This window comes from Pseudophryne corroboree, chromosome 3 (genome assembly GCF_028390025.1).
Source record: "Pseudophryne corroboree isolate aPseCor3 chromosome 3, aPseCor3.hap2, whole genome shotgun sequence".
Lineage (NCBI taxonomy): Eukaryota > Metazoa > Chordata > Amphibia > Anura > Myobatrachidae > Pseudophryne > Pseudophryne corroboree.
Genome location: NC_086446.1, coordinates 99607230 through 99631888, shown reverse-complemented (window position 1 = coordinate 99631888; position 24659 = coordinate 99607230). Strand labels below are relative to the sequence as shown.

At 49.2% G+C, this 24659-nt stretch overlaps 1 pseudogene; it reads left to right on the top strand.

Moving 5' to 3' along the window:
* The window catches only part of LOC135057208 (zinc finger protein 27-like), a 145708-nt pseudogene that overhangs the window by 102161 nt on the left and 18888 nt on the right, over positions 1-24659 (top strand).

The window sequence follows — 24659 nt, the reverse complement described above, 5'->3', positions numbered from 1 at the left end:
GGAAGGTAAGTAGGGAGACCGGGTGGGGACTCAGACTGTTTTTGAGGCTGTAAAACAGCCGTGTTATGCTGAATTTTGTGCCGGAGAATGGAACTGCACCAAGGCGCGTCCTCACATGCCGGAGGTGGAACCGGAAGTCCCAAATGATGGTCTTAATGTAATCACTTTATGGCAGCCATGAAACGAGAGGTTGCTCTAGTGAGCTATAGAATTCAGCAGCCATGAATACATAGACCTGCGGCTTAGTCGCACACAGAAGTATAAGTGCTGCCAGCTCCAGTGGTCTGTATCCTTGAAATGTGGTTTTGTAATTTTAGCAACGTTAATGAGACGCAAATTTTAAGAAGACAAGACGCTGGCTCGGCCAAGTCGCAAAGTCTGTATCTAGCCAAACATAGCTATTTGGTGTAGTTAGAGCAAAGGTGTATGAGCACATTAATGTAGTATTATACTATCCCTCTGTGGCGAGCGTATTGTGTTGCATGCGCTATATCTTTCTGCTCTATGTATGTCATATTGTATTGGTGGGTGTGACAGGGTTTCACATCAATTTAGGTTGTTATTGTACATTTATTGTTTATTCTCTATTTGTAGATTGAGCTGTGAGGTAACGTGGGGGTGAAAGGACCTAAGAGTGCAGTCTACATTGTCACAGTGTCACTAAGCATGGACAAGGACAGGAGTCACATGACTGAGAGGATACTAAACCTCACCCTGGAGATCATCTACCTGCTGACAGGAGAGGTGAGGGAGTCTGGGAGTGTCACAGTGACATCACTACTATCTCTATTACTAACACAGGGACCTGACTGGGAAGGTGAGGGAGTCTGGGAGTGTCATAGTGACATCACTCTTATACCTATTACTAACACAGGGACCTGACTGGGGAGGCGAGGGAGTCTGGGAGTGTCCACAATTGTGGTTTTGACGCCTTCTGAATAATAACTGCTTGAGGGGGTACAATTGTGAAACAAAAAGAAAAATATGTATTAAAATTTAAAAAAGAAATTCATACATAGCTATCAACATCCTCATATTTTGTCAAAGAAACTAATTACAAGTATTTAAGCATAATCTTTTAGATGGAAATGTACACAGTTTTGCCTGTTACTGTACATTAACCATTTTCACAAAATGTAACATTATCACACATGGGGGTCATTTTGCCCTTTTTCTCTGTGCTAAGAGACCAATGACACCCCCGCAATGCAGGATGTCTTAGCGCCTAACTGTATTACAGAGAGAGTCACCGGAGAGGCGTTAGAATAACTCAACCCCTCCGGCAATCTGTGTCTTGTCTGTAGTGCATCCGTATAGCACTGCTGCAATATGGAGAGTGTCCCAGCAACCCCATCGTGCATATTTGAGATCCGTGAGATCTCATTGCGCGAGTACTGTCGGTGGGACTGGTAAGTAATACATAGTGTCTTCCCCAGATGGCGTTATATGTTAGTGGGCAAGTAGTGGAAAGGATTTCATCACTTAGTAAGTGGCCACCATTGCTTCGCTGCTGTAGCTGTCTATGGTGGCATCCGTATGAGCAGAAGCTGAAGGCATCGCCAGAGAAATCTGACTTCATACATTCTGGAGAAGCAGGAATAGTTCCTTTTTCTTTTTCAGCAAAAATGACAGAGTAAAGGTGTTATAATCACTTTGTACACTTGCACCATAGTTTTTAAGAACAGAGGGGGATTATCTCATGCTTGCCGACTAGAGGGGGCCGTAGACAAACTGTGGTGCCTGGGGTGGTGTGGGCTACTTACCACCCAGACCAGCTAGGGGAGCCTGCTCTTCGGCAACAGCAGTCCTTCTCCCCAGCCCTCTGTTTGCTGGGTAGCAACCGGTACCTTTCTCTTCCTCCAAGTCTTACAGGGTGGAGAGTGCACTGATCTCCCCTCCCCCCTTGTCCTCCTTCCCTGCATGACAACATGTATAGCACTTTTCCTGATTTGCACACTCACACCTATTACACGGGCCCGTCGCTGCTCTAAACGGCCCTACAGACAGGCCATTAACATTTACTTTTTGTACCTTGTATCCACCACTTTGTCATAGTAGCATCAGTGCAATCTATTGGGTAAATTTACTAAGATTCGTGTTTTCCCGTTTGAGGTCAAAGTTCAATCACGAATGACATCGAAAGTGTAAATATGCAACTTTTTGAATTGATTACGACTAATTTACTAAGCTGCCGTATTCTGCATTTTCGGGTTTTCCGATGTCGATGTCATTCGTTTTTTTTGGCAGTGTTTTACGTGAGTGACTTGTAAAACACTGCCGACTTTAATACAATGAATCTCGGCTGGATCTGAGAGATCCGTGCTGGGCTTCATTGTGCACTTTGTTTAACAAAAAAATAAAGTTTAAATGTAAAAAAAAAATTGCGTGGGGTCCCCCCTCCTAAGGCAAACCAGCCTCAGGCTCTTTGAGCCGATCCTGGTTGCAGAAATATGGGAAAAAAATGGACAGGGGTTCCCCCATATTTAAGCAACCAGCATCGGACTCTGCGCCTGGTCCTGGTTCCAAAAATACGGGGGACAAAAAGAGTAGGGGTCCCCCGTATTTTTGAAACCAGCACCGGGCTCCACTAGCTGGACAGATAATGCCACAGCCGGGGGTCACTTTTATACAGTGCCTTGCGGCCGTGGCATCAAATATCCAACTAGTCACCCCTGGCCGGGGTACCCTGGGGGAGTGGGGACCTCTTCAATCAAGGGGTCCCCCCCCCCCAGCCACCCAAGGGCCAGGGGTGAAGCCCGAGTCTGTCCCCCCCATCCAATAGGCTGCGGATGGGGGGCTGATAGCCTTTGTGAAAAGTGATTGATATTGTTTTTAGTAGCAGTACTACAAGGCCCAGCAAGCCTCCCCCGCAAGCTGGTACTTGGAGAACCACAAGTACCAGCATGCGGCGGAAAAACGGGCCCGCTGGTACCTGTAGTACTACTACTAAAAAAATACCCCAATAAAGACAACACACACACACCTTGAAAGTATAACTTTAATACAACCATCCACACCTCCATATACACATACTTACCTTATGTTCCCACGCAGGTCGGTCCTCTTCTCCAGTAGAATCCATGGTGTACTTGTAGAAAAAATTATACTCACATAATCCAGTGTTTTCGGCTCCTCAGTAAATCCTTTTGTAATCCACGTACTTGAAAAAATAAAAAAACGGGACACCCGACCTCGAACTGAAAGGGGACCCATGTTTTCACATGGGCCCCCTTTCCCCGAATGCCAGAAACCCACTCTGACTGATGTCTAAGTGGGTTTCTTCAGCCAATCAGGGAGGGCTACGTTGTGGCACCCTCCTGATCGGCTGTGTGCTCCTGTACTGTCTGACAGGCAGCACACGGCAGTGTTACAATGTAGCGCCTATGCGCTCCATTGTAACCAATAGTGGGAACTTTCAGGTCAGCGGTTGACCGAAAGTGACCTCACCGCTGCCTTAGGAGGGGGGACCCCACGCAATTTTTTTCCAGAAAATTTATAACATTTCCCCCCCCTTCCCACTGAAAAACATGCACGGATCTCATGGATCCGTGCATGCCTATACAAACACGGGATAAAAAAGCAGGTCTGTTTTTTTTTAGCACTTTTTCACGATTTGTATTTTATCACGGCAGTGTTTGGCTATTGTCGGCAGTGTTTGTGTTTTGCACTTTTTAGTAAATTCCCGATTTCTAGCAAATTGCAGGCGTATTTGACCAATGGTGTATTGATTCGTGATTTTTTCCTAGGACTTCCAAAATATTACGAATGCCCTCATCACTGCCGTGATTTCTGCTTAGTAAATTACCGAGATGACACTTTGATGAAAAAACGGCATCTCAGTCAAAATCGGGACCTTAGTAAATATACCCCTATATTGGCTAACTTCACTCTGTATGTAAGTGATTTTGAGAATTCCACGGCTGCCACACGTGTCACAGCATGACTATTAATATTGAGAGCATAGGGCATTGATATGGAGCAGATGTTACTAAGGATCGATCCATCAAAATATTGCGGCAGGTTTAGATAGATGGTTTCTCTGACGTCCTAGTGGATGCTGGGAACTCCGTAAGGACCATGGGGAATAGACGGGCTCCGCAGGAGACTGGGCACTCTAAAGAAAAGATTAGGTACTATCTGGTGTGCACTGGCTCCTCCCTCTATGCCCCTCCTCCAGACCTCAGTTAGAATCTGTGCCCGGCCAGAGCTGGGTGCTCCTAGTGGGCTCTCCTGAGCTTACTAGTAAAGAAAGTATTTATTAGGTTTTTTATTTTCAGTGAGATCTGCTGGCAACAGACTCACTGCTACGTGGGACTAAGGGGAGAGAAGCAAACCTACCTGCTTGCAGCTAGCTTGTGCTTCTTAGGCTACTGGACACCATTAGCTCCAGAGGGTTCGAACACAGGCACCTGTCCTCGATCGTCCGTTCCCGGAGCCGCGCCGCCGCCCCCCTCGCAGAGCCAGAAGAACAGAAGCTTGAAGACGACGAAATCAGCGGCAGAAGACTCCTGTCTTCATTTAAGGTAGCGCACAGCACCGCAGCTGTGCGCCATTGCTCCCAGCACACTTACACACTCCGGTCACTGTAGGGTGCAGGGCGCTGGGGGGGGGGGGGCGCCCTGGGCAGCAATTGAAGTACCTTTTGGCAATAAAAATACATATATACAGTCTGGCACTGTATATATGTAAAAAACCCCGCCATTTTTTTACACAGAAAGCGGGACAGAAGCCCGCCACTGAGGGGGCGGGGCCTTCTTCCTCAGCACACCAGCGCCATTTTCCCTTCAGAGCTCCGCTGGAAGCAGCTCCCTAGGCTCTCCCCTGCAGTATCCAGGTACAAGACGGGTTAAAAAGAGAGGGGAGGGCACATAAATTTAGGCGCAAATAACACATATAAGGCAGCTATTGGGTAATCACTTATTATAAGTGAAAATTCCTGTGTTATATAGCGCTGTGGTGTGTGCTGGCATACTCTCTCTCTGTCTCCCCAAAGGACTTTGTGGGGTCCTGTCCTCAGTCTGAGCATTCCCTGTGTGTGTGCGGTGTGTCGGTACGGCTGTGTCGACATGTTTGATGAGGAGGGTTACGTGGAGGCGGAGCAAGGGCAGATAAGTGTGGTGTCGCCCCCGTCGGGGCCGACACCTGATTGGATGGATATGTGGAAGGTCTTAAACGACAATGTTAGCTCCTTACATAAAAGGTTTGATGACGCTGCAGCCTTGGGACAGCCGGGGTCTCAGCCCGCGCCTGCCCAGGCGACTCAGAAACCGTCAGGGGCTCATAAACGCCCTCTATCTCAGATGGTTGACACAGATGTCGACACGGAGTCCGACTCAAGTGTCGACGATGATGAGGCACATTTACAGTCTAAAATGACCAAGGCCATCCGATACATGATTATTGCAATGAAAGATGTATTACACATTTCTGAGATTAACCCTGTTAATACCAAGAGGGTTTATATGTTTGGGGAGAAAAAGCAGCCAGTGACTTTTCCCCCATCTGATGAATTAAATGAATTATGTGAAGAAGCGTGGAGTTCCCCTGATAAGAAACTAGTGATTTCTAAGAGGTTACTGATGGCCCTGTCCGTCAACGGACAGGTTACGTTGGGAAACATCCCCTAGGGTGGACAAGGCGCTGACACGCTTATCTAAAAAGGTGGCCCTGCCGTCTCAGGATACGGCCGCCCTAAAGGAGCCTGCGGATAGAAAGCAGGAAGCTATCCTGAAGTCAGTGTATACACACTCTGGTACTCTACTGAGACCTGCTATTGCTTCAGCCTGGATGTGTAGTGCTGTAGCAGCATGGACAGATACTCTGTCAGACGACATAGATTCCCTCGACAGGGATACTGTTTTGCTAACCCTGGGCCATATAAAAGACGTCGTCTTATATATGCGGGATGCTCAGAGGGACATTTGCCTGCTGGGCTCTAGAATTAATGCTATGTCCATTTCTGCCAGGAGGGTCTTATGGACTCGACAATGGACAGGAGATGCTGATTCTAAAAAACACATGGAGGTTTTGCCTTATAAGGGTGAGGAATTGTTTGGGGACGGTCTATCGGACCTCGTGTCCACAGCGACAGCTGGAAAGTCGACTTTCTTGCCTCAGGTTTCCTCACAGCCTAAGAAAGCACTGTATTATCAAATGCAGTTCTTTCGTTCTCAGAAAGGCAAGAGGGTCAGGGGCGCATCCTTTCTTGCCAGAGGCAGGCGTAGAGGTAAGAAGCTGCACCATGCAGCCAGTTCCCAGGAACAAAAGTCCTCCCCTGCTTCCACTAAGTCCACCGCATGACATTGGGGCTCCACAGGTGGAGCCAGGTGCGGTGGGGGCGCGTCTCCGAAACTTCAGCAACCAGTGGGTTCGCTCACAGGTGGATCTCTGGGCTGTACAAATTGTATCTCAGGGATACAAGCTGGAATTCGAAGCGACTCCCCCCCGCCGTTTCCTCAAATCAGCCTTGCCAGCTTCCCCCATGGAAAGGGAGGTAGTACTGGCGGCAATTCACAAGCTGTACCTCCAGCAAGTGATTATCAGGGTCCCCCTCCTTCAACAGGGAAGGGGTTACTATTCCACAATGTTTGTGGTACCGAAACCGGACGGTTCGGTGAGACCCATTCTGAATTTAAAATCCTTGAACACTTATATAAAGAAATTCAAGTTCAAAATGGATTCTGAATGTTCCAAAGTCGCAGCTGATTCCTGCGACGCGTCTGCTTTTCCTGGGCATGATTCTGGACACAGAACAGAAGAAGGTGTTTCTCCTGGTGGAGAAGGCCCAGGAATTAGCATCTCTGGTCAGGGACCTCCTGAAACCAAAACAGGTATCGGTGCATCACTGCATGCGAGTCCTGGGAAAGATGGTGGCTTCATACGAAGCCATTCCCTTCGGCAGGTTCCATGCAAGGATCTTTCAGTGGGATCTGTTGGACAAGTGGTCCGGATCGCATCTTCAGATGCATCGGCTGATCACCCTGTGTCACAACTGAGGGCCTGAGCTGACGGGAGGCAGCCTCAGTTGTAGGGGCTGAGATGTACCGGAACCTGGGAGGTTGTATCAGACCCCTGGACATGTAAGTAACATGAATAATAACTGCCCGAAGGCGTGACCACGACAACTTGGATAAAAGTCAATGATGTTTATTATGACAACTCCGCAACGCAGCAGCAGTAAAAGAAAACGTAAAAGTCAGCAAAGAATAAATACAGTTCCTGGGTACTACAGGATGGCAGGAGCCACAGGGCACTGGTAGTGTGAGATAGTTCTTATGATCTTCTAGATGGAAAGTCCTTACCAGACCCGACTGTAGCAATGGAGATAACCCAGGATTGTGCCAGCTGGTGTTCCAGGAAAAGCTGGGTTGCTGAAGATAAAACAGCTGCTGTGGATACTGGCTGGAACCAGACTGTTGTTAGCACGGAGTGGATACTGGCTGGAACCAGTTAAATAATAAATGAACTTGGGAGCGATGAAATATGAACTGAAATGTAGAACTTGAGAGCGGAGAAATAATAATACCGGTGGAGAGTGGTAAAGTGTAGAAAGGACACCGGCCCTTTAAGGGAAGCTGTACTCTGCTGGAAGCTGAGCTGGAAGCAGGTAATGTTGTAGCTGGAAACAGATGAATCCACAATGGATTGGAGAGTCAGGCTACACCGCAGGTGGAATGCTGGTGCGGGTCTCTATGGTGGAAGTCTTGAGACAGGAGCTGGAACCTGGAAGACAATCACAGGAGAGAGACAAACAGGAACTAGGTTTGACAACCAAAGCACTGACGCCTTCCTTGCTCAGGCACAGTGTATTTATACCTGCAGCAAGGAAGGGATTGGCTAGGCAATTATGCAGATTATCAATACTGAGAACAGATTGGTGGAAATGATCAGCTGACAGAATCCAAGATGGCTGCGCCCATGCAGACACTTGGAGGGAAGTTTGGTTTGTAATCCATGTGGTAATGAAAACCGTAAAGGCGGCGCCGGCCACCGGAGACAGGAGGCGCCAGGCTGACAGATGCACATCCAACCACGCGGACACAGCGGAGGCCGCGGCTGACGTAATCGCCACTCAGACACTCTGCATGCAGAAGTTCAGGGACGGCGGCGGAGGCCGCGGGAGACGCCATGCCAGGTGTAATATGGCGTTTACTGTGACAGCGTCCCAGAGTGACAGGAGAGGATACAGGAATGTACACATCAGGATAACAGATGGGATCCGGTCCTGGAGCGCTGAGCCAGCCTTAGGAGGCATCTGATGGGTAAGAAATGGCGTCCAGATACCCGGATCGTGACAGCACCCCCCCCCCTTTAGGAGTGGCCCCAGGACACTTCTTTGGCTTTTGAGGAAACTTGGAATGGAATCTCCGGACCAAGGCAGGAGCATGGACATCAGAAGCATTGGTCCATGAACGTTCCTCAGGACCATAACCCTTCCAGTCAATAAGATATTGTAGTTGACCGTAACGGTGACGTGAGTCCAGGATCTTGGCCACTTCATACTCAACGCCTCGTTGAGTTTGGACTTTCGGAGTTGGAGGAAGTGAGGAATGAAACCGATTCAAGATCAGCGGTTTCAACAGGGAAACATGGAATGTCCTGGGTATTTTTAAGAAGGGAGGCAACTGGAGTCTGTAAGCAACAGGATTGATGACTTGTTCAATCTTGAAAGGACCGATATAGCGAGGTGCAAACTTCATACTGGGAACTCTTAACCTCAAATTCTTCGTGGATAACCATACCCGATCCCCCACCTTGAGAGCAGGAACTGCTCGACGCTTCTTATCCGCAAACTTCTTGTACCTGAACGATGCCTTGAGCAGAGCTGATCGTACGCTCTTCCAGATATTGGCAAACTGATGCAAGGTGATATCCACTGCGGGAACAGAAGTTGCTGGAAGCGGTTGGAACTCAGGGACTTTAGGGTGGAATCCAAAGTTAGTGAAGAATGGTGTTGAAGCAGATGAAGAATGATACTGGTTGTTATGACAGAACTCGGCCCAGGGAAGTAATTGAACCCAGTCATCTTGAGAGGAGGACACATAGATGCGGAGGAAGGCCTCCAAGTCCTGATTCACCCTCTCGGTTTGACCATTGGTCTGAGGATGGTAAGCCGTGGAAAACTTTAGCTTGACTTGGAGGACTTGACATAAACTTCGCCAGAATTTGGCTGTGAATTGAACTCCTCGATCTGAGATAATTTCTTCAGGAAGACCGTGGAGTCGGAAGATCTCTTGTATGAATACTTGAGCCAACTTGGAAGCTGACGGAAGACCGGTGAGAGGAATGAAGTGTGCCATCTTGGTGAACCGGTCAACTACCACCCAGATGGTATTGAACTTGTTGCACATGGGTAAGTCTGTAATGAAATCCATCGACAAGTGGGTCCATGGTCGACGGGGAACGGATAGTGGAACCAGTTGCCCTGCAGGCGACTGGCGGGATACTTTATGTTGGGCACACTTTGGGCAAGATGCAATAAACTCCAAGACGTCCTTTTTCAGAGTTGGCCACCAATAGGACCTAGAGATAAACTCCAGGGTTTTTTGGATACCTGTATGTCCGGCAAAACGGGAAGCATGGGCCCAATGCATGAGCTTCTTCCTTAGCATCGGCTTCACAAAACTTTTCCCTGATGGGGGCGTAGAGTCCATCCCTACCGTGGAGAATGCCAACGGATTTATAATAGGATGCTTGTCTGAAGACTCTGACTCATTTTCTTGCTCCCATGAGCGGGAAAGGGCATCGGCCTTGCGATTCTGAGAGCCCGGACAGAACTGGAGTTTAAAGTCGAACCTGGAAAAGAAAAGTGCCCATCTGGCCTGACGAGGGTTGAGACATTGTGCGCCCTTCAGGTATAAAAGGTTCTTGTGGTCTGTAAGTATGGTGATTGAATGAGAAGCTCCCTCCAACAGATACCTCCACTCTTCTAGAGCGAGCTTGATGGCTAGCAACTCCTGGTCGCCAATGGCATAGTTGCGCTCAGCTGGGGAGAACTTCCGGGAGAAGAAACTGCAAGGGTGTAATTGGCCATCTTTAGCCCTCTGAGATAACACCGCTCCTACTCCAACGGAGGAGGCATCCACCTCTAAGATGAAAGGAGAGTCGATGTCAGGCTGTTTCAGAACAGGCGCAGAGATGAACCTTTGTTTTAAAAGATGAAATGCTTGCATGGCTTCTTCAGACCACTTGGACGGGTTAGCACCCTTCTTAGTGAAAGCAGTAATAGGCGCCACAATGGTGGAAAAGTCTCGTATAAACTTTCGGTAATAGTTGGCGAACCCTAAGAACCTCTGGACCCCTTTGAGGGTTAAGGGTACCGGCCAATTTTGGATTGCTTGTAGTTTCTCAGGATCCATCTCTAGTCCGGAACCGGACACAATGTACCCTAGAAACGGAATGGACTTGACTTCAAAGACGCATTTTTCTAATTTGCAATAGAGATGATTGACACGGAGACGGGACAGAACCTCTTTAACCCAAAAACGATGTTCCTCTAAATCGTTGGCAAAAATGAGGATATCGTCTAGATAGACCACGACATGACGGTATAGAATGTCTCTGAAGATCTCATTGACAAAATGCTGGAAGACAGCTGGAGCATTGCTCAATCCGAAGGGCATGACGAGGTACTCATAATGTCCGTCACGGGTGTTAAAGGCGGTCTTCCACTCGTCACCCTCACGGATCCGGATGAGATTGTATGCACCTCGCAAGTCCAGCTTTGTAAAGATGGTAGCTCCGCTAACTCTGTCAAAGAGCTCAGTAATCAGGGGTAAAGGATAACGGTTCTTGATGGTAATGTCGTTCAAACCTCTGTAGTCGATGCACGGCCGCAGACCACCATCTTTCTTTTTTACAAAAAAGAAGCCTGCGCCGGCTGGAGAAGAAGAAGGTCGAATGAACCCCTTTGCTAGGTTCTCTTTAATATATTCCTCCATAGAATGCGTCTCAGGCAGAGACAACGGATAAGTTCGGCCTCGAGGTGAAACCTTCCCTGGAACGAGATCAATCGGACAGTCCCATTCTCTATGAGGAGGAAGGATATCAGCAGAAGCTTTACTGAACACATCCGTGAAATCTTGATATGGAGGAGGTGGAACATCAGACGACCTGGGGGAGGAAGAACAGACAGGCAATACTTTAAACAAACATGTCTCAGCACAGGAGGAACCCCATGCCAGGATTTGCGTAGTCGTCCAATCAATTGTAGGATTGTGAAGACGGAGCCATGGAAGGCCCAGGACCACAGGATGTGTGGTTCTTGGAATCACTAAAAAAGAAATAAGTTCGGAATGAAGAACTCCCACTCTCAGACGAACTGGTAGAGTCCTTAAAGAAATAACTGCATCAAAAATTTTGCTGCCATCCACGGCAGTTAAAGAAATGGACGAAGGAAGTCTCTCGGTGGGTAGGGACCACCGTTTAACATAGGCTTCGGTAATAAAGTTCCCAGCTGCTCCGGAATCAAGGAGGGCAATGACGTTCCGATAACGTTGAGCAACTTGAAGCGAGACTGGGAGATTACAATCTTGAGGAGATGGAGAGGAGATCATTACTCCTAGCCGGCCCTCTCCTTGGCGAGCTAGGATTTGGAGTTTCCCGGACGTTTGGGACAGGCATTAATGGTGTGAGACGGAGCTGCACAATAGAGACAGAGAAACTCGGAGAGACGTCTTCGGCGCTCAGCAGGAGTTAAACGGGAACGGCCAGGTTGCATGGGCTCATCTTTAGATGGTGACAGTTGACGAGGAGGAGGAGCAGAAGATTTTGGAGCAGATGATCTTCCACGCTCAGTTGCTCTCTCTCTGAAACGTAAATCAACTTTCGTGCAGAGTGAGATTAGCTCATCTAACTTAGAAGGTAAGTCTCTGGTAGCTAACTCATCTTTAATACGCTCAGATAAGCCATGCCAGAATGCAGCATACAGGGCCTCGTCGTTCCATGCCAGTTCGGATGCCAGGATCTGGAACTGTATCAGATATTGTCCTACAGTACGTGACCCCTGGCGTAAACGGAGAATCTCGGATGAAGCTGAGGTTACCCGGCCTGGCTCGTCGAAGATGCGCCTGAATGTTGACACGAAGGCAGTGTAGGAAGATAGCAGGGTGTCGGACCTCTCCCATAACGGTGATGCCCAATCAAGGGCTGAGCCACTGAGAAGAGAAATAATGTAGGCAATTTTTGTACGGTCACTGGGAAAATTGCCAGGTTGTAGCTCAAACTGAATCTCACACTGGTTGAGAAATCCCCTGCAGAATCTTGGAGATCCGTCAAATTTTGCTGGCGTTGGAAGATGAAGACGTGGAGCAGAAATGGGTAAGGTGGGTGGGGTTATAGCTGGAGTCACTGTGGTTGACGCACCAGACGCGCCTGATCCACGGAGAGTTGTCTGAATCCCATCCAGCCGAGTAGAGAGATCCTGGAGACAGCGGATGATGTGGCCCTGTGCAGCCTCCTGATGTTCTAGTCGGGCTGCCAGTTCTTGCATCGGCCTGGCCGCTTGATCCTGGTCTCCGGCTGGATTCATTAGGTCAGTGCTTACTGTCACAACTGAGGGCCTGAGCTGACGGGAGGCAGCCTCAGTTGTAGGGGCTGAGATGTACCGGAACCTGGGAGGTTGTATCAGACCCCTGGACATGTAAGTAACATGAATAATAACTGCCCGAAGGCGTGACCACGACAACTTGGATAAAAGTCAATGATGTTTATTATGACAACTCCGCAACACAGCAGCAGTAAAAGAAAACGTAAAAGTCAGCAAAGAATAAATACAGTTCCTGGGTACTACAGGATGGCAGGAGCCACAGGGCACTGGTAGTGTGAGATAGTTCTTATGATCTTCTAGATGGAAAGTCCTTACCAGGCCCGACTGTAGCAATGGAGATAACCCAGGATTGTGCCAGCTGGTGTTCCAGGAAAAGCTGGGTTGCTGAAGATAAAACAGCTGCTGTGGATACTGGCTGGAACCAGACTGTTGTTAGCACGGAGTGGATACTGGCTGGAACCAGTTAAATAATAAATGAACTTGGGAGCGATGAAATATGAACTGAAATGTAGAACTTGAGAGCGGAGAAATAATAATACCGGTGGAGAGTGGTAAAGTGTAGAAAGGACACCGGCCCTTTAAGGGAAGCTGTACTCTGCTGGAAGCTGAGCTGGAAGCAGGTAATGTTGTAGCTGGAAACAGATGAATCCACAATGGATTGGAGAGTCAGGCTACACCGCAGGTGGAATGCTGGTGCGGGTCTCTATGGTGGAAGTCTTGAGACAGGAGCTGGAACCTGGAAGACAATCACAGGAGAGAGACAAACAGGAACTAGGTTTGACAACCAAAGCACTGACGCCTTCCTTGCTCAGGCACAGTGTATTTATACCTGCAGCAAGGAAGGGATTGGCTAGGCAATTATGCAGATTATCAATACTGAGAACAGATTGGTGGAAATGATCAGCTGACAGAATCCAAGATGGCTGCGCCCATGCAGACACTTGGAGGGAAGTTTGGTTTGTAATCCATGTGGTAATGAAAACCGTAAAGGCGGCGCCGGCCACCGGAGACAGGAGGCGCCAGGCTGACAGATGCACATCCAACCACGCGGACACAGCGGAGGCCGCGGCTGACGTAATCGCCACTCAGACACTCTGCATGCAGAAGTTCAGGGACGGCGGCGGAGGCCGCGGGAGACGCCATGCCAGGTGTAATATGGCGTTTACTGTGACAGCGTCCCAGAGTGACAGGAGAGGATACAGGAATGTACACATCAGGATAACAGATGGGATCCGGTCCTGGAGCGCTGAGCCAGCCTTAGGAGGCATCTGATGGGTAAGAAATGGCGTCCAGATACCCGGATCGTGACACCCTGTCCCCAAGGGCCAGGGTGTCTCTTCTGTGGTGGTTGCAGAGTGCTCACCTTCTCGGGTCCGCAGGTTCGACATACAGGACTGGGTCCTGGTGACCACGGATGCAAGCCTCCGGGGATGGGGGGCAGTCACTCAGGGAAGAAACTTCCAAGGGCTGTGATCAAGTCTGGAGACTTCTCTACACATAAATATACTGGATCTAAGGGCCATTTACAACGCCTGAGTCAAGCAGAGCCCCTGCTTCGAAACCGGCCAGTGCTGATTCAGTCAGACAACATCACGGCGGTCGCCCATGTAAACCGCCAGGGCGGCACAAGAAGCAGGATGGCAATGGCGGAAGCCACAAAGATTCTTCGGTGGGCGGAGAATCACGTGCAAGCACTGTCAGCAGTGTTCATTCCGGGAGTGGACAACTGGGAAGCAGACTTCCTCAGCAGACACGACCTCCACCCGGGAGAGTGGGGACTTCATCAAGAAGTCTTCACACAGATTGCAAAGCGATGGGAACTGCCACAGGTGGACATGATGGCGTCCCGCCTCAACAAAAAGCTAAAAAGATATTGCGCCAGGTCAAGGGACCCTCAGGCGATAGCTGTGGACGCCCTAGTGACACCGTGGGTGTACCAGTCGGTATATGTGTTTCCTCCTCTTCCTCTCATACCCAAGGTACTGAGAATAGTAAGAAAGAGAGGAATAAGAACAATACTCATTGTTCCGGATTGGCCAAGAAGGACTCGGTACCCGGAACTGCAAGAAATGCGCACAGAGGACCCATGGCCTCTGCCTCTCAGACAGGACCTGCTGCAACAAGGGCCCTGTCTGTTCCAAGACTTACCGCGGCTGCGTTTGACGGCATGGCGGTTGAACGCCGGATCCTAGCGGAAAAAGGGATTCCGGATGAAGTTATTCCTACGCTGATAAAGGCTAGGAAGGACGTGACAGCACAACATTATCACCGTATATGGCGAAAATATGTTGCTTGGTGTGAGGCCAGGACGGCCCCTACAGAGGAATTCCAGCTGGGTCGATTCCTGCACTTCCTACAGTCAGGGGTGACTATGGGCCTAAAATTGGGGTCCATAAAGGTTCAGATTTCGGCCCTATCCATTTTCTTTCAAAAAGAACTGGCTTCACTGCCTGAGGTTCAGACGTTTGTTAAGGGAGTGCTGCATATTCAGCCCCCTTTTGTGCCACCAGTGGCACCCTGGGATCTTAACGTTGTGTTGGATTTCCTGAAATCCCACTGGTTTGAGCCACTTAAGACCATGGAACTAAAGTATCTCACGTGGAAAGTGGTCATGCTGTTGGCCTTAGCATCGGCTAGGCGTGTGTCGGAATTGGCGGCTTTGTCATGTAAAAGCCCCTATCTGATTTTCCATATGGACAGGGCAGAATTGAGGACTCGTCCCCAATTTCTCCCAAAGGTGGTATCATCGTTTCATTTGAACCAACCTATTGTGGTGCCTGCGGCTACTCGGGACTTGGAGGACTCCAAGTTGCTGGACGTAGTCAGGGCTTTGAAAATATATGTTTCCAGAACGGCTGGAGTCAGGAAGACTGACTCGCTATTTATCCTGCATGCACCCAACAAGCTGGGTGCTCCTGCTTCAAAGCAAACTATTGCTCGCTGGATCTGTAGCACGATTCAGCTGGCTCATTCTGCGGCTGGATTGCCGCATCCAAAATCAGTAAAAGCCCATTCCACAAGGAAGGTGGGCTCTTCTTGGGCGGCTGCCCGAGGGGTCTCGGCTTTACAGCTTTGCCGAGCGGCTACTTGGTCGGGTTCAAACACCTTTGCAAAGTTCTACAAGTTTGATACCCTGGCTGAGGAGGACCTTGTGTTTGCTCATTCGGTGCTGCAGAGTCATCCGCACTCTCCCGCCCGTTTGGGAGCTTTGGTATAATCCCCATGGTCCTTACGGAGTTCCCAGCATCCACTAGGACGTCAGAGAAAATAAGAATTTATTCACCGGTAATTCTATTTCTCGTAGTCCGTAGTGGATGCTGGGCGCCCGTCCCAAGTGCGGACTTTCTGCAATACGTGTATATATAGTTATTGCTTAAATAAGGGTTATTGTTATGAGCCATCCGTTGAGTGAGGCTCAGTTGTTGTTCATACTGTTAACTGGGTAAGGTTATCACAAGTTGTACGGTGTGATTGGTGTGGCTGGTATGAGTCTTACCCTGGATTCCAAAAATCCTTTCCTTGTAATGTCAGCTCTTCCGGGCACAGTTTCCCTAACTGAGGTCTGGAGGAGGGGCATAGAGGGAGGAGCCAGTGCACACCAGATAGTACCTAATCTTTTCTAAAGAGTGCCCAGTCTCCTGCGGAGCCCGTCTATTCCCCATGGTCCTTACGGAGTTCCCAGCATCCACTACGGACTACGAGAAATAGAATTACCTGTGAGTAAATTCTTATTTCTCTGACGTCCTAGTGGATGCTGGGTACTCCGTAAGGACCATGGGAATAGACGGGCTCCGCAGGAGACTGGGCACTCTTTAGAAAAGATTAGGTACTATCTGGTGTGCACTGGCTCCTCCCTCTATGCCCCTCCTCCAGACCTCAGTTAGAATCTGTGCCCGGCCAGAGCTGGATGCACCTAGTGGGCTCTCCTGAGCTCACTAGAAAAGAAAGTATTTGTTAGGTTTTTTATTTTCAGTGAGATCTGCTGGCAACAGACTCACTGCTACGAGGGACTGAGGGGAGAGAAGCAAACCTACCTGCTTGCAGCTAGCTTGTGCTTCTAAGGCTACTGGACACCATTAGCTCCAGAGGGATCGAACACAGGGCCCGACCTCGATCGTCCGTTCCCGGAGCCGCGCCGCCGTCCCCCTTGCAGAGCCAGAAGACGGAAGAACCAGGAGAAAATCGGCGGCTGAAGACTCCGGTCTTCAATAAGGTAGCGCACAGCACTGCAGCTGTGCGCCATTGCTCCCACAGCACACCACACGCTCCGGTCACTGGTGGGTGCAGGGCGCTGGGGGGGGCGCCCTGGGCTGCAATAAGTATACCTTTTGGCAAATGTGCACATAATACAGTTATAAACTGTATATGTGCCTAATTCCCCGCCATTAACATTATTAAAAAAGCGGGAGAAGCCCGCCGCGGAGGGGGCGGGGCTATCTCCCTCAGCACACCGGCGCCATTTTCTCTTCACAGCTCCGCTGGAAGGACGCTCCCCGGGCTCTCCCCTGCAGTATACACTACAAGAAGGGTAAAAAAGAGAGGGGGGCACATAAATTTAGGCGCAAAAGGTGATATAAGCAGCTATTGGGGGAAAATTCACTTTGTGTTAGTGTAAATCCCTCTGTTATATAGCGCTGTGGTGTGTGCTGGCATACTCTCTCTCTGTCTCCCCAAAGGACTTTGTGGGGTCCTGTCCTCAGTCAGAGCATTCCCTGTGTGTGTGCGGTGTGTCGGTACAGCTGTGTCGACATGTTTGATGAGGACGCTTACGTGGAGGCGGAGCAAGAGCCGATAAGTGTGATGTCGCCCCCTGCGGGGCCGACACCAGAGTGGATGGATATGTGGAAGGTATTAACCGACAGTGTCAACTCCTTGCATAAAAGGTTCGATGACGTAACAGCTTTGGGACAGCCGGCATCTCAGCCCGCGCCTGCCCAGGCGTCTCAGAGGCCATCAGGGGCTCAAAAACGCCCGCTACCTCAGATGGCAAACACAGATGTCGACACGGAGTCTGACTCCAGTGTAGACGAGGATGAGACAAATGTACAGTCCACAAGGGCCATCCGATGCATGATTACGGCAATGAAAAATGTGTTGCACATTTCTGACATTAACCCGGTTACCACTAAAAAGGGTATTATGTTTGGGGAGAAAAAGCAACCAGTGACTTTTTCCCCATCTGATGAGTTAAATGAATTGTGTGAAGAAGCGTGGTGTTCCCCAGATAAGAAATTAGTGATTTCTAAGAGGTTACTAATGGCGTACCCTTTCCCGCCAACGGACAGGTTACGTTGGGAAACTTCCCCGAGGGTGGACAAGGCGCTCACACGCTTATCAAAAAAGGTGGCACTGCCGTCTCAGGATACGGCCGCCTTAAAGGAGCCTGCAGATAGAAAGCAGGAGGCTATCCTGAAGTCTGTGTATACACACTCAGGTACTATACTGAGACCTGCAATTGCTTCAGCATGGATGTGTAGTGCTGCAGCTGCTTGGTCTGATACCCTGTCAGATAACATTGATTCCCTTGACAGGGATACTATTTTGCTAACCATAGAGCATATTAAAGACGTCGTCTTATATATGAGGGATGCACAGAGGGACATTTGCCGGCTGGCATCTAGAATTAATGCAATGTCCATTTCTGCCAGGAGAGTATTATGGACTCGGCAGTGGACAGGTGATGCTGATTCTAAAAGGCACATGGAGGTTTTGCCTTATAAGGGTCAGGAATTGTTTGGGGACGGTCTCTCGGACCTCGTATCCACAGCAACAGCTGGGAAGTCGACTTTTTTTCCTCAGGTTCCCTCACAGCCTAAGAAAGCACCGTATTATCAAGTACAGTCCTTTCGGCCTCAGAAAGGCAAGCGGGTCAGAGGCGCGTCCTTTCTGCCCAGAGGCAGGGGTAGAGGGAAAAAGCTGCACCAGACAGCCAGTTCCCAGGAACAAAAATCCTCCCCTGCTTCCACTAAGTCCACCGCATGGCGCTGGGGCTCCGCAGGTGGAGCCAGGTGCGGTGGGGGCGCGTCTCCGGAACTTCAGCGACCAGTGGGTTCGCTCACAGGTGGATCTCTGGGTTCTACAAGTGGTATCTCAGGGATACAAGCTGGAGTTCGAGGCGTCTCCCCCTCGCCGTTACCTCGCATGCACCCAACAAGCTTCAAAGCAGACTATTGCTCGCTGGATCTGTAGCACGATTCAACTTGCACATTCTGCGGCTGGACTGCCGCATCCTAAATCAGTAAAAGCCCATTCCACGAGGAAGGTGGGCTCTTCTTGGGCGGCTGCCCGAGGGGTCTCGGCTTTACAACTTTGCCGAGCTGCTACTTGGTCGGGATCAAACACTTTTGCTAAATTCTACAAGTTTGATACCCTGGCTGAGGAGGACCTTGAGTTTGCTCATTCGGTGCTGCAGAGTCATCCGCACTCTCCCGCCCGTTTGGGAGCTTTGGTATAATCCCTATGGTCCTTACGGAGTCCCAGCATCCACTAGGACGTCAGAGAAAATAAAAATTTACTCACCGGTAATTCTATTTCTCGTAGTCCGTAGTGGATGCTGGGAGCCCGTCCCAAGTGCGGACTTTCTGCAATACATGTATATAGTTATTGCTTAACTATAGGGTTATTGTTATGAGCCATCTGTTGAATGAGGCTCAGTTGTTGTTCATACTGTTAACTGGGTATAGTTATCACAAGTTGTACGGTGTGATTGGTGTGGCTGGTATGAGTCTTACCCTGGATTCCAAATCCTTTCCTAGTAATGTCAGCTCTTCCGGGCACAGTTTCCCTAACTGAGGTCTGGAGGAGGGGCATAGAGGGAGGAGCCAGTGCACACCAGATATAGGGGCAGATGTATTAACCTGGAGAAGGCATAAGGAAGTGATAAACCAGTGATATGTGCAAGGTGATACACGCATCGGCCAATCAGCTCCTAACTGTTAATTTGCATATTGGAGTTGATTGGCTGGTGTGTTTATCACCTTGCACATATCACTGGTTTATCACTTCCTTATGCTATCACCAGGTTAATACATCTGCCCCATAGTACCTAATCTTTCTTTTAAGAGTGCCCAGTCTCCTGCGGAGCCCGTCTATTCCCATGGTCCTTACGGAGTACCCAGCATCCACTACGGACTACGAGAAATAGAATTACCGGTGAGTAAATTCTTATTTTTTTCTCTTACGTCCTAGAGGATACTGGAGCTCAATTCAGTACCATGGGGTATAGACGGGTCCACTAGGAGCCATGGGCACTTTAAGAATTTGATAATGTGGGCTGGCTCCTCCCCTCTATGCCCCTCCTACCAGACTCAGTTTAGAAAATATGCCCGGAGGAGCCGGTCACGCTTATGGAAGCTCCTGAAGAATTTTCTGCATTTATTTTTCTGTTTGTTATTTTCAGGCAGGTCTGGATGGCACATACCTGCCTGCTTCACGGGACTTAGAGGGGGAACGGCCCAACCTCTTGAAGGGTTAATGGTCCTGTTCCCCGCTGACAGGACACTAGCTCCTGAGGGAACTATTCACAAGCCCCACCATGGCAAACATACATTGACGCAGCATGCCGCCACCCCTAACAGAGCCAGAAGAAAGAAGAGTGGTGAGTACTAAGCCTGCGTCCCGGTTAGCATTATGGCGGCATGAGGGTACGGAGACTCATGGCTTCTTACCGGCGTGGATTCCGTCTCCAGACTCAGTACACAACTGCGTCTCAGTACACTGTACACAGTACCCACACTGGAAAACAAACACTTAAAACCCATCTGGCTCCATTTTAAGCACAAATTTACCTCAGCCAGTATAAAAAAAGCGGGAAGACCGCGTACCATTGAAGGGGGTGGGGCTTCACTATGAGAAGATCCAGCAGCTCACCAGCGCCATTTTCCCTCTGCAGTGGACACAGACGCTGCCTGACAGGGACGTGCAGCTCCTCCGGTATGACTCCAGATTACCTCAGCGGTACCAGGGGGTCATAGCAAGGGAAGGGGGGGAGAGATTATTAGTGTACTAAGTCCCCAATCTTGGTACTTAGTCTGCGAACCAGCTAAGCTTCGAATTAGCAATAAGGGCGCTGTGTGATGGCTCCAAACTCTGTGTCTCCCTGGAAGGGCTCTTTGTTGGTTAATTGTGCTTTTAACCTTTCATGTACGGCAGAGTGTTCCTCTTCCCCAGGGAGCTCACTACTGTGTACTCAGTGTAGTGCACCTTCTCAGGCTTGCGTGGCTGGATTCCGTAAAAGAAATGATTTCCAATATATCTAATAAATTGTCCCACCATGAGAAAGAGACGCAATACTTAAGACAGTCTATGAATGAGATTATGAATAGAGACTCAGTCCCCAAACAAGTGTCTCAGTCCCTTTCCATTTGTCCACAAAAACTAACTCTGGCCCATATCCTGCAGTCTGACTCTGACGCTGAGGGGTCAGACATGGAGGAGGGGCAGGTGGATTCATAAGGGGGGTTGCTGATCAATGCAGGGAATAGAGGCTCTTATAGAAGCTATTAGAGATGTTCTGCAAATTCCTGATAAAGTGGCAGAGGAGTGTGAGGAATCTTATTTTAATTTAAAAAAGAAATCCTCAGTCACTTTTCCTGTGTCAAAGGAATTGAATATCCTGTTTGAAGAACCGTGGGTTAATCCTGATAAGAAATTTCAAATCCCTAAAAGGTTACTCTCATCTTTTCCTTTTCCTCCTGAGGATAGGAAACAATGGGAAAATCCACCGATAGTGGATGCATCAGTGTCCAGGTTGTCACGGAAAATTGTATTACCTGTCCCTGGTGCAGCCTCCCTGAAAGATACGGCTGATCGTAAAATTGAGACTACACTCAAATCCTTGTACACAGCTGATGGGGTGGCCCAGAGACCCACTATAGCCTGTGCGTGGATTACTAAAGCAATTGCTAGATGGTCAGGTAACCTAATTGAGGGGTTGGATTCTTTATCTAGGGGGGAGATTGTTTTACTCCTGTAACATATACATGACTCTGCAAACTTTATGGTGGAAGCCATAAAAGAAGTGGGTTTGCTTAATGCACGCACCACGGCTATGGCAGTGTCAGCACGCAGGGGCTTATGGTTACGTGAGTGGACTGCGGACGCGGACTCCAGGAAAGGCGTGGAAGGCCTGCCCTTCACAGGAGAGGCCTTATTTGGAGATGAACTAGACAAATGGATCTCCAAACCTACTGCGGGTAAGTCCACATATCTTCCTTCTGCAGCTCCCCCAACCAGGAAGACCTACTCAGGAACTACTTTACAGTCCTTTCGGACTGCCAAGTTTAAGGGTAAAGCCAGAGGATCTTCTACAGCCAACAGAGGCACTAGAGGTAAACCACGCAAACCAGCAACTGCCGGTTCTCACGAGCAGAGCTTGGAAGACTGGCAGGTGGGAACCCGACTAAAAAATTTCAGTCACATCTGGACAACATCATGCCAGGGTCATAGATCTTATTTACCAGGATTACAGACTGGAGTTTCAGGAACTCCCACTTCACAGATTCTTCAAATCAGGCTCACCAGTTTTACAAGAGGCAAGTATAACCTTACAGGATGCCATTCAAAAACGGATACAAATGCAGGTCATTGTTTCAGTTCCACCTCATCTCCAAAACAAGGGATATTATTCCAACTTGTTTGTGGTACCGAAACCAGACAGTTCGGTAAGGCCGATTCTGAATCTAAAATCCTTGAACCTGTACTTACGGGTGTACAAATTCAAGATGGAGTCTCTGAGAGCGGTGATCTCAGGTCTGGAGGAGGGGGAATTCCTAGTGTCTCTGGATATCAAGGATGCGTACTTTCACATTCCGATCTGGCCGCCTCATCAGGCTTAGCTATGGTTTGCACTGCAGGACTGTCACTACCAGTTCCAGGCCCTAGCTTTTGGTCTCTCCACGGCACCGAGGGTGTTCACCAAGGTGATGGCAGAGATGATGTTTCTCCTTCGCAAGCAGAGAGTGAACATAATTCCGTACCTGGACGATCTTCTGATAAAGGCTCCGTCCAGGGAGAGGTTGTTGAAAAGCATTGGCCTCAGAACCAAACTACTCCTGGATCACGGTTGGATTCTAAATCTTCCAAAATCTCACTTAGAGCCAACTCGCAGGCTTCCATTTCTGGGAATGATACTAGACACACAGTCGCAGAAAGTTTTTCTTCCGTTGGAAAAGGCATTGGTAATCCAGTCGATGGTTTGGGATGTCCTGAAGCCAACCCGGATATCGGTGCACCTATGCATTTGCCTTCTGGGGGAAATGGTGGCCTCTTACGAGGTTCTTCAGTACTGAATGTTTCATGCACGAACCATCCAGCTTGATCTGTTGGACAAATGGTCCGGATCACATCTTCACATGCACCAGAGGATCCGTCTGTCGCCAAAGGCCAGGATCTCCCTTCTGTGGTGGCTACAGACTTCTCACCTGCTCGAGGGCCGATGGTTCGGGATTCAAAATTGGAATCTGCTAACCACGGGGGTGCAGCTTCAAGGAAGATGGTCAAGTCAGGAAGTCGTCCTTCCACTCAACATTCTGGTACTCAGGGCTATATAAAAGGGCCCTTCTGCAGGCCACGATCTGGCCATTCAGGTCCAGTCGGACAATGTGACGGCAGTGACATACATAAACCGACAGGGCGGAACGAAATGCAGAGCAGCAATGTCAGAGGTGTCAAGAATACTCCTCTGGGAAGAAAAACACGCTGCGGCGTTGTCGTGGTCTTCATTCCGGGAGTAGACAACTGGGAAGCAGACTTCCTTAGCAGACACGACCTACACCCGGGGGAGTGGGGCCTTCACCCGGAGGTGTTCAGGTGCTTGACAAGTCGATGGGGATGTCCACAGATCGACATGATCGCTTCTCATCTTAACAAAAAGCTCAAGCGGTATTGTTCCAGGTCGAGAGACCCACAGGCAGTGGCAGTGGACGTTCTGACGACTCCATGGGTCTATCAGATGGTGTACGTGTTTCCTCCACTTCCTTTGATCCCAAGAATTCTGAGAATTGCTCCGGACTGGGCAAGAAGGGCCTGGTAAGCGGACCTTCTGGAGATGCTTCTCGAAGATCCGTGGCCTCTACCTTTTCGCGAGGATCTTCTGCAACAGGGCCGTTTGTCTATCGAGTCTTACCACAGCTATGTTTGATGGCATGTAAGTTGAACGGCCGATTCTTGCCAGGAGAGGCATCCCTGACAAAGTCATCCCGACTATGATCCAAGCCAGGAAGGGGGTAACGTCTAAACATTACCACTGTATTTGGAAGAAATACGTCTTGGTGTGAGAGCAGAAAATATTCTGCGGTGGAATTTCATCTGGTACGTTTCCTGCTTTTTCTGCAGTCGCGTGTGGATGTGGGCCTACGTCTGGGCTCCATAAAAGTCCAGATTTCGGCCTTGTCCATTTTCGTTCAGAAACAATTGGCTTCTCTTCCTGAGGTCCAGACATTCTTAAAAGGTGTTCGGCACATCCAACCTTGCTTTGTGCCTCCTACGGCACCTTGGGATCTCAATTTGGTGCTGCAGTTCCTCCAATCGGACTGGTTTGAAGCATTACAGGAGGTAGATGTTAAATATCTTACATGGAAGACTGTCACACTGTTGACCTTGGCTTCAGCAAGACGTGTGTCGGAGCTAGGGGCGTTGTCTCACAAGAGCCCCGACTTAATTTTCCATGAGAACAGAGCTGAACTAAGAACTCGTCAGCAATTCCTTCCTAAGGTGGTGTCCGCATTTCACATCAACCAACCTATTGTGGTTCCGGCTGTTACGGACACCTCTGCTACTTCAAAGTCTTTGGATGTTTTGAGGGCTTTGAAGGTGTATGTAAAGAGGAAAGGTGTATATCACAGGAAATCCGTGTCGCTGTTCGTTCTCTATGATCCCAATAAGATTGGGTGTCCTGCTTCAAAGCAGTCCATAGCACGCTGGATCAGACTCACTATCCAGCATGCTTATTCCACGGCAGGCTTGCCGGTTCCGAAATCTGTTCAGGCCCACTCGACTAGGTCGGCGGGTTCTTCTTGGGTGGCTGCCCGGGGGGTGTCTTGACTTTACAGCTCTGCCGAGCAGCTACTTGGTCAGGTTCGAACACGTTTGCTAAGTTTTACAAATTTGATAC